Here is a 10,989-nt window from a genome sequence, read left to right on the forward strand (position 1 = left end):
ATTTGATGCCCTGCATGAACATGAGATTGCTACTATTGAAACATGATGATTAAGATGATACCAGATATGAGCATGATGATATGTTTATGATCTACAGAGAGTGTGAATGATTGAGAGCACTGAGCCAACTCTTCCCCCCTGTCTAAGCTCCCAGGGTGAGGAATTGAGATGGAGGGCTCCTGGGGTTGAGAGATATATGGACAACAGGGTCGTATATATTTCTCCCCTATCTATCACCCATAGTATCGGAGATACTAGCTCCCCTATCTTGGTCTATGCAAATTATACCCCAGTTGGAATCATACCCACAAGTTGGGATTGTTGGGAATACCTCTCCTCCTCTAGCCAACAGGTTGAGAGAGTGCTTGGAGGTGTCCAATGTAAGATGATTATGATGCAAGTGTTCTACCACATGACTATTGAGTGTCATTGTTGTGAAGATCAACATAAAATAGGATGGTTGTGATCCTTACCTCATATAAAAAGTGATATCTCGCCCATTGATTGCATCATGGGATGGTTGTGATCCTTGTTTGGTAAGTGTATCTCACCTATTTCTCAACACGGGGTGAGAGTGTCTCGTAGAACCTTCCCCATTGTCATAGACATGAGGTGAGAGTGTCTAATAGGACCTTCCTCATTGTCATTCAATTCTGGGTTAAGATGTGATCACTGATGTTGTTCTAGGTTAAGCAGGGATCCCTAAGGATAAGCTCTATGATTTTTCCCGGGTGGTAGCATTGGGATCCCCACTGACAATGATTTCGGGTGGTAGCAGTGGCTCCCCAATGGATATAGGGTGGCAATTTAGATTCCCCTTCGAATTCAAGTTCTTCTTCTTTTAGATTTGAGAATGTTCATCATTTGAATAGAGAGAATCAAGGGATAAGCATAGATGATCATAGATGAGAAGTTATGACATTTGATGACAAGATATTTGAGATTGGATATGATTTGATGACATGATACTTGTGATGATTACATGATGCAATTGGAATTTCTCCCTCATTGAGAGAGAGTGTTAATTTGGAATCTCACTTGACAAATTCCAACCATGGGATGAGATTCATCTTTTCGAGAGGACCAATTTTGACTATTGAAGCTCTCAATTTGGACAAGAGAAAGTGTATTTTTTTAATTAAGATGCACATGTACATATTTGATTAGGTCGACCCTAAAGTAAATTAGACTCCCTCGGAAGGCTATAAATATAATTCAAGTTACCCTCATTTGGACAATCATATTGGATCATTCTTTTAGTCTCTTCCTTAATTTTGGCTCACACAGGTCTGAGGTAGGTCCATGGAGAATGGGTTAGCACAAAGGTGAGATTGCAGGGTTTGAAGCTTGAATCTTTGTTTTAGGGTTTTGGGTCTCAACCGCAGGCATGTCACAGAGAAATCTCGGCTGCAACCACACGCAAGCCATCTCATCTATGCAATTGAATCCTTTCAACCGCACAGACAACATGTCTTCCCTACGGTTGGAAAGTATATTTTTTTTCATCAATTGCTGTAGTTGACTGCAAATTACAGAAGTCGACTATAGTCTGGTGAGGTGATATATGATCAATACCTTTGTTGGAATCATCTTTTGGATCTTGTTAGATTTATTTTTTTGGGATCATCTTCATGAATATCGTTTAGTTGATGTTTCTAGATAGTATGGATGAAGATATGGATCATTGTACTCTATTTTGTTGAATCATTTAATGACAATATAATAAGAAGAATATTTGGAAGGGTTTTCCTCGTAGTGGGTATTTTCCTGGTCTCTGGCCAATCCTAGTATCTCTATGTGTGAATTCTTTTCTTCTATTGTTTCTTTATGGTCCATTGCATGTTGATGATGTTGTTCTTTCTATCTAATTTCATATGTCGCTGAATAATGTAGTAAATTTGAATAATGATATGATGTTATGGGGTGAATTTAATATGAAAATAATGAAATGCAATTATCAAAGAAAAGAACAATTATCCCTAAGAAAATTTAGTAAGAGTAGGTCCCATGTGGTCAGTTGAAATGTAACTTAGCACAATGTTTCTTGCAAATTCCTCTAAGGTTGTACGAATGATACTCCATCAGGTCAAACCTGAATTTTTCCATCTCTTTACCTTCAACTTTTGTAACCTTTAGGTTTTTGATTTCGTAGGATCCCACCTACAAAGTTAAAGTAGGAAAAGGTGCTTTCTTTTTCCTATGTAATATTGTTGATAAGCCTATGGAAATATGATATGCAACCTCCTGCATGACCAACTTATATGTGGCATACCTTGGTAACAAATTTGATGATTTATGGCAACTGAACACCCTGAGGTAAATGCCATATGGTGTGGAAAACCAATCGACAACTTTTGATACTGAGTCCATCCCCTCACGGGACATGCAAGGGGGTTCGTCCTCAAAGATCATCTGGTACAAGATATTGACGAAGTGGTCAACCAAATTTTCCATGACTCCTCTATAATTGCACTCTAAAATAAGTTTCCAATGAATATGAACATCAGGATCCTTGGGTGTCGAATTCCATTTCATGCTAGGTAAAGCATTCTAAGCACATATACAATCTAAGAGGTATCCTGACATGTAGCTTTAGATTTCTTTCCCTTATGTAGATTCCTTGCATTGTTCACATTAATCCTAAGTTGTTGAGCCAAAATATTCGACCAATTGAATATATTCCCCTTGTTTACAATATGATGCAACATGTAAACCCATACTTTAGGGAAGGTTTGAGTACTCTTCTGTCCATATATCCAGTAACATAGAACAATTAGGTACTGGAACACCTTTCTGAGAGATCTAGTCTTGTAACTGTTACTAGGTGTCTGGAAGAACTTAGTTGGATATTTCACCCATGTCTTGATAACATCCTTGGTATTTAAATATTTGGTGATTGCATAGAAGTGTGAATCCATATATCCCTTTGGCTTAGGCAAGTGATACATCAACTGAATATCCTGGGATAAATAAGCAGCAAGATGTTGCCCACTGAAACTGTTAAAGGTCATTCTCTTAGTATTCAAGTACTGTGGGATCCATTTGATAGCATCTACCCAAGGTAGGACTGGGAACTTGAAAGAAACTTTGTGAAAGCCTGAATGTTATATGTTAATGTACACAAGTCTATCCTTTAGATCTACCTTGAATTTGGTAGCTGTGGATGCATCTTTGGTTGTATGCCATGCGATGTCAAATTCCTTTTCAATGAAAAGCTAATTATCATATAGAATAGGAATGGTAACTGGAGTGACCTCAACCACTTCATCGGTTCTTCTTTCTATTATTTCTTTTGATGTTGATCTCTTAGGAGGAATGATGATGGTAAGTGATGAAAGAGAGATGAGCTCAAAACTTGCAGTACCTGTAACCCAAAGATGCACTCATTGAAAAACAAATTATATCAAGTAGACCGGTTCATCAACCAAAATTAAAGCAACAATGCACTGACTGAGCAGGATTGTACAGTTTCTGGGTTCTAGGAGGCAAACTGAGCTCCTGGATTGTGCAATATGCATTCTCAGTAGACAAGGATGGAGCTTGAGGCTTGAGATTGCGAAATACACATCCTTAGCTGGGCAAGAGAGAGAATATACTGTGAAATGTACAGTATAAGAGGTTGAGGCTTGAGCTTGACAACTAGATCTGCTCAATGCGTAGTTGGGAAAGTCAGTGATTGTGCACTGGGCAGTCTCAGAGGCCAAGGAGGGATCTTGAGCCTTGGAGTTGCAAATGCGCAATTGGAGAGGCAGCAACTACTCAAGGATTGCGCAGTTCTTCCTTGGAGAGAGAGAGAGAGAGAGAGAAAATTCAAGTTTTGATATTGGGGCAGGAACAAGTGTAGATTGACCTTAAGGTGAGTTAGATCAGTCAATAAAATGGGCCTGAAAGATCATGCGAAAGGAAAAACATGCATGCAGAAAAAGGCCAAGCAGCGAAAACTGTTGGTAGGAAAACAAAAGGCGATGTGACACTTGTAATAACTGAACGATAGACTGATAAAACCCATGTACAACCTAATAATAATAGAAACACCAACTACCATGAAAATAAATGGGCAAAATAATACTCATAGAGACAAAAGCGACAAAAAAAGCAGTAAAAAGTGATAACACATGAAAAACTTACTCGGAAAAGCGCTGCAAACCAAGTCCAAATCTCCTCATCTTGTGGGGAAGGCTAGATATCTAATGTCAAGTGTGTAAATGAGATCTACAAGCACCAATTATATAGATCTAGCCCCCCCAAGGTTAGGTTAGGGTTTATGACGCACATGCCAAAATTCAAGGAGGAAGCAACACTTGTCCTAAGATCGAAAATAGAAACTTTGTGACACTTGTCAAACAATTATTATGCACTCCATATTTTCTAGGGATGCACATTATCTTACTCTGGGGACTGTTAAGTCTTATTGGTAGAAGGAACTGCACAATTCCCATCATCAAGAGATTCCGCAGTTCACTGACTCAGTGAATTGGACAATCTTGACTCTAAGAAAGATATTACACAATTTGCTTGCTTAGTGAATGCCTTTCTTCATAGTTGTGCAATTATGATCCTCAAGGAATTTCACAGTTGAGATCCTCAAGGGCTTGTGCAGGCTCAAGTGACAGAGGATTGTGTAATTCCTAGAGGGAAGATCGAAAATGGGTCCATGATCAAGGCATGAGTTGGCTTGTGTTTAGAATTTATTTAGTTGTTGTCGACAAGACTTAATCATCATCCTGAAAACCTAATCAAGTTGTCACAAGAATTTCATGTAAAGAAAAGTAATATCGACAACGAGCAAGAAGAGGAATACTTGAAGGCCATTAAATATCAATTCTTATGAACAAAAGATATTTTCCAAATCAAGGCATAGGAAAAAATTTGGAGGGAGGTTGTAGTGGCTACAACACTTGGTGACGCACTAGTAGAAATCCATATCTCTATATGGGTCTAAATTTATAAACCAGGTCTATCTCTTCAAGAAGTATGTTTCATATCATCGATCACCATAACTTCTTTACTTATCCTGAGTTAAAGATGTAGTTCCTTCATTCTGTTCATCAGAAACACGCTAGAACAAGCGAGTTAAAAATTAATTGTTTCAAATGGGGATAAGGGGTATTTTAGGTATGTAAGTGAAAAGGATTATCAAAGTCTTAGTTTTGATCTATGGTGTTGCTCCACTACCAGCAAGCCTAGATAGTACCCAAGCAAAGTCACTTTAGGAACACAAACTTTGCTTCTCTGCCAGCGAGCCTAGACAATACCTTGACGAAGTTGCTTGCTTCACCTCCCTGCACAGGAAGCCTTTCTCTTCTTTCACCCTTTATTTATTTATTCTATATAACTGTGCTTTGGAACTTATTATTTCATGGGGCAGAAAAGGGATCCCAACTTATTGAGAGCATAAGAGGTTGTCCCTTCAGAGAAGGATATTTATACACCTTTGAAATATAGTCCACTTATTTAAGTTTCCTCCCCTCCTTACTCTACTCAACTAAGTTGACAGTTAAAACTGATCAAACATAAAAATTAAATTAAAGAAGATGGTACAAGTTATAGATTCGAGCATTGCGGATCCACTAAGGTTTTCTCCGAGAAAGAACGTATTTTCTATCTAAGCATCATCGACTAAAAGATACAAGGCCCATGAAAAGAGAAGGAATATACAAAAATCCAAGCATTGAAAGTTGTACAATGTCATCTTAAACTTTGCCAGCCCATTTCAAAACCAAAAAACAATTTCATACAAGGCTTATCTCGACAAAACTTAAAGGAAAGAACAAAACAAAAGACAAAGAATAAAAGCAAAACAAACTTAACTAAACTAACCCTACTCCTAAACTAACAAAGGATAGGCCAGGCTTATGTAAAATGAAATTTCCAATGTAATCAATGGAGCATTACCTGACCTATATCGACGAGGGAATTAATAACAAGAAAGATCATCAAGAAAAGCACATGACAAGAAAGATAAAACACGACAAGTTTAAGAATTCAAAGACACAAAGAATGAGTAGAAAAGTATGATAAAAATGAATGTGCTAAACACTCTACTGACACAACATAATGGTCATACACATCACAATGAACTCTCATATCAAAGCATCCATTCTGACTTTCAATCTTGGAAAACATGAAGAAAGATAAAAGCTTGTTCTTAGAAAAAGGGCTTTCCAAGTAGGATTCCTCCAACCATTTGGAAATGGGATCACTATAAATAGGTGAAGGATCTTGAGACAGAGAGATAAGTTCATTTCAAACATTTGTAATCGACTCATGAGGGTTCTTCTGAAAAATAATGTTATCTTAATCATGTTTGAAACAATCATCAAGATCGTGAGATCCTGACATAACCATCAACGCAGGCTGAAGTGTCTCAACATCTTGACATGGTTCCAAAGTATCATAAGTTAGATCATCAAAAAATGGTGGCTTGGAATAATCAATAGTTAAAGAAACAAAGTCATTACTGGATGAATCAATGAATATATTAAGACAACCATGATCAAAATTTGATTTTTCAATCAAGAGAAGAGAATCTTCATGATCTGATGAACCATAGAGGGGCTAATTGAAATTGTGAGGTTACATTCTCTGCTTCTTCACATTCAAAAGATAAGGAATGAGATAGATTATAATGAGTGAATTCTTCCTCGTTTTCCTTTGATTTGAAATCAAAACTCCACCATTCCTCACTAATTAGACTCGAAACCTTTGAAACGTGTATCATCGAAATATGTGACAGGTGTGATGGAATCAATGAAAAGGTAAGGACAATGGGTGAAAAGGAAATAAATAGAGAGATTGAGTGAAATATCATCTTTGATCGCAAATTCTTGTTCAAAATCAGAATCCCACACATAGTCATTGTGAAAGATATAGCAATGTTCTTGGTCTCCACTAACTCCATCTTGAACTTGATCCTCTTGAAAATAGGAAATTTTTTTATAATAGGTTTATGTGATAAAGGAGAGTCATGAGGATCAAAGGGGATATCCGATGGATAACAAGGGATGGGTCGAAAAGAGACAATATCATTGATCAAATCATATTTACGATTGAAATTTGCGTTCAAATCTTGAATGGGAGAAGATGGTGACAAATTGACAAATTAATTTTCATGTTCTCCAACCTCAACTTGTGTGCATGGAGTTGTTTGACCGCAAGAATTCAAAGAATATCATGGAATGACAATTTCTCCTTTTGCAGATTTGAGAGATCCATAACCAATAAATGTTGGGATACTTTCAAAGGATTCAGATTCATATGGATTCAAAGAAATCTGAACAAGATACTCAAATTTCTCTTTCATAAAATTCCAATCTATGTCATCCTCAGAAAATTCATAACAGAAGTGAATGAAACAATCATGAAAATATTCAACATATTCATCAGGTTCTTTTCTGAGATGAATGATTTTCTTATAAACACTTTCATAATCATACATATCAAAGGCACGATGAAGCTCCTTGAAAAGATGTTCAAAAGAATGAATAGAGGCAGTTGGCAAGGTATAACACCATTGTCTGACGCGTGATTCGAATGTAAGGATGAAAAACCCGCAAGGAGTATCCTCACAATTAATTTTATGGGAATCACAAAACTCAAGAAAGTGAGAGGTGTTCTCAAGAATGGTTTTTCCACCCTTGCCATCAAATTTTAGATTCGACAAGTCATGAATTATCCCCGAGGGAACTTTCATATTTACAACTTTGGAAAAACATGTTGGGGTTAAGATTTGGGAAGAAGTCATTTTAAGATGAGAAAGTTTCACACAAACTTCACGGGCTCAGCTTGTCATCTGGCCCTCCTTTTGGTGTCAAAACCTCTTGATGGTGCTGGAAGTCACCAACAGGGAAGGGAGTCTCCCTAATGTGAATTCCCAATTATACCCCACACTGTTTGGAGTAGGATCCCCAACCGGAAAACGACTAATTGCCAAAGTGGTGGTTTCAAAGATTTGCCTTGGCTGCAATAAACACATAAAATGATATAAACATAGCTTTGGTAAAAGAAAGTATATAAACTTTGTGAATTATCAAATGTAATGCATGCAAGTTTCCATCACATCGAAGGGAAAGTAGTGAACCTGTTAGAAGCATGTAATAATACTAGCTTAAAAGGGACACACGAGCAATAAAAAAGAATTGTTAGTTAACCTGCAAAATAGTTCATAAGATAATAATCATCATAATAACATAACAACATGCTGTCAACAAGATTCATACTAAAGAAAACGAATTCGTTCATAATAATTAGCATAAATTAAATAACATATATTGCAAACATAAAATAATAGTCTTACTGCATACACGACATCTGCATGAAGACATGTCGGCTCTAAGCTTTTATTATAGAGTGAAATTTATAGACATACAATTACAATTGACAAGACACAATCCCCAATAGTGGAATATGAATCCAACACTTGATTCTCCAAAGAATGATATTCCTTCTATGCTAAACTAGAGAAGCCAAGGCTCCAAAACAAAGCTTCCAAGACTTTGGTTCCAAGCCTTTCTCTTGAGTTGTGAGAGTTTATTTATAACAAATGAGATGACTCTTCATCTCCCTTTGTTACCATTAATCTACCCTCATGACTCTTTGACTTCTTTTGTCCTTTCCTAACTAATGACTTTTCATATTCCACAATTGCCACTTGGACTTCCACTTATGTATTTATTTCAAATACAATATTACAAAAAACCATATGAGACAAAAATGGGTATATCCTAATAAGATGAGCCTAATAAGATAAACTAAACATATCAAGCTTGAGTTTGAGGAAAGTACATCTCATCAACTCCAATTTGTAGATCTGTAGTCACATAGTGGTTCCATGTTTTCTACTGTGTGATAGTCTCCTAGAAATTTGCAAGAATATTAGGTTGAAAGAGGATTCTATCTTCTGCTGCATTGGATAGACAATTTTGGAACCAATTTGTGTCTCATTCTTCAATAAAAATAACATAGTATTGATATTAGCAAGGCCACCAATATATTTTTTCATGATGTGTCTATTAATCTCCAAGTCTTCTTTGGTAGCAATATGCTTCAGTTGGTCCAAGTACTCTGAAACTTCCTTCCTCACCACATTTCTACTCCTTGCCTTTGTGAATGGCCTAATTGAAGCGATCTTATGAGATTTTACCAAGGAGTACACACTATTGTACAACTGTGCACAATAAAATAATATGTTGGCTATGAAAGTTCTGATTTGCTGATTACTTTGTATAAGCATTCTAACTTTATCTTTTTCCAAATTAGTTTGTCGTCTTGTTTTCTTAACCTATTCCAACTGTGCACATCTGTACTTCATTCCCCATTCATGAACTGTCGTGATAGCTGCATCAATGACCTTTAGATATTTTGCATTCTCCTATGATTTCTACTTCATATCATGAAAGGGGACAACTGATTTATGCATAGTGACCAACTCATAAAGATTCATCATAGTGTCTCCCAATGCTTGAACTTCACCAAATATAGCCGCCTGAAGCTATTTCAAGAACACATGCGCGAGAGCCAACTTCTGAGTTTTTGCTTGGAATTGTTTTATTTGTTGTCTCGCGACTTCCAAATCCTTTACCATTTGTTTATTCTGCCATTAGATATTCTATATTTTCCTTCGAAGCTCCTACAAAAGAAAAAATAGCTACAAAAATGGTTTCAAGATTATTTTTGGCATTGATGAAAATCACCCTTTCTATATTGATGAAAGTAGGATGTGTGAGGTCATTGGAAAAATTCTTCTTTCTTTCCTACACAATTTTCCTTTGAAGCTCATTGAAAGTCAATTTGCAAATATCCATGACTGGGATATCATCTAAAGGAGTGATTTCTTGTTCATCACCCAGAGCTTTCCCATTTGTAGGAGGAGGTGGAGACTAAATGATGATTTGTTCTGTAGTGGGCATAGGATCAACATCTTGATTCTGTTTCTCTTGTTCTACCCCCATGTCTTGAATGACTATTATGTCTTCAATCTCTTGGGAAATTTCTTGATCCTGCTGCTATTTATTCTCTTATTCGTGTAGTTGATTATGTCTTTCTTCTTCTACTTGCTTGAACATTGCTTCTTATTCCTCGTTCCCTCTTAATTCTTCTTCTTTCACTAGCATTTCTTCCTCGTTCTCTCTTTTCATGTTCTTCCTTTTGTCTTTGCTCTTCTTCCTGTCTCTTCTTCTCTTCTCGCCTATGCATCCTCTTTCTCTCAGTTGCCATACTCACTTTCATAATAGTTGGATCCTCTTTGAATTTGCATATTTTCTCCTTTTTCAGATTGTGACCAACCTTCCTCTTATATTTAATTCTCATTGGGTTGCACCTTTCTAGTTGCCTTGCTTCCGAAGTAGTGTCATGTTCTAGAGTCACATGAGAAAGGGTTCCTTGGTTTTATGTGTGAGAAAATTATATATTATAGAGCAATGGTATAGATAAAATATTGTGAAAACACAAACAGAGAAAACACATAAAACAATAGAGACACAGATATATGTGGTTCACCCAATTTGGCTACGTCCACAGAGAAACAACCAGTCCTTCATTTATATTATCCATCAAAATTAAGAGATACAATCTACAATAGATCCTTTGCAATTTCCTCTTTTCTCTCACACAATATCCTCTCTCTTTCTTGCTCAAAATACACATATACACAACAAAAATACAATTCCCTCATATATAGAGAGGGGTTGCATTCTAGGGAAAAAAACCCTAAATTAAACTAACTTCTACCATTATATCATCTGGCTAATGAATGACCCATATTGATTACAAAATTACAATATTTTACAAGGAAACTTTACATCTATTTTTAGCTTCGGGGACACTTCCCCCGAACCCCCGCCAAGGGCCCGCTGGCCTCCGTAACCCCCCCCCACACACACACATGAAGGGGTGTACAATACTCCTAGGCTATACATCCATCTGAAACAAAGACCTTTGAATCAGGAAGATAATCAGGCTTCACACCCAACATTCTAGTGTGGGGCCTAG

This window comes from Pinus tabuliformis, chromosome 2_2 (genome assembly GCF_031772625.1).
Source record: "Pinus tabuliformis cultivar Carrire ecotype Pingquan chromosome 2_2, CPIR1, whole genome shotgun sequence".
Lineage (NCBI taxonomy): Eukaryota > Viridiplantae > Streptophyta > Pinopsida > Pinales > Pinaceae > Pinus > Pinus tabuliformis.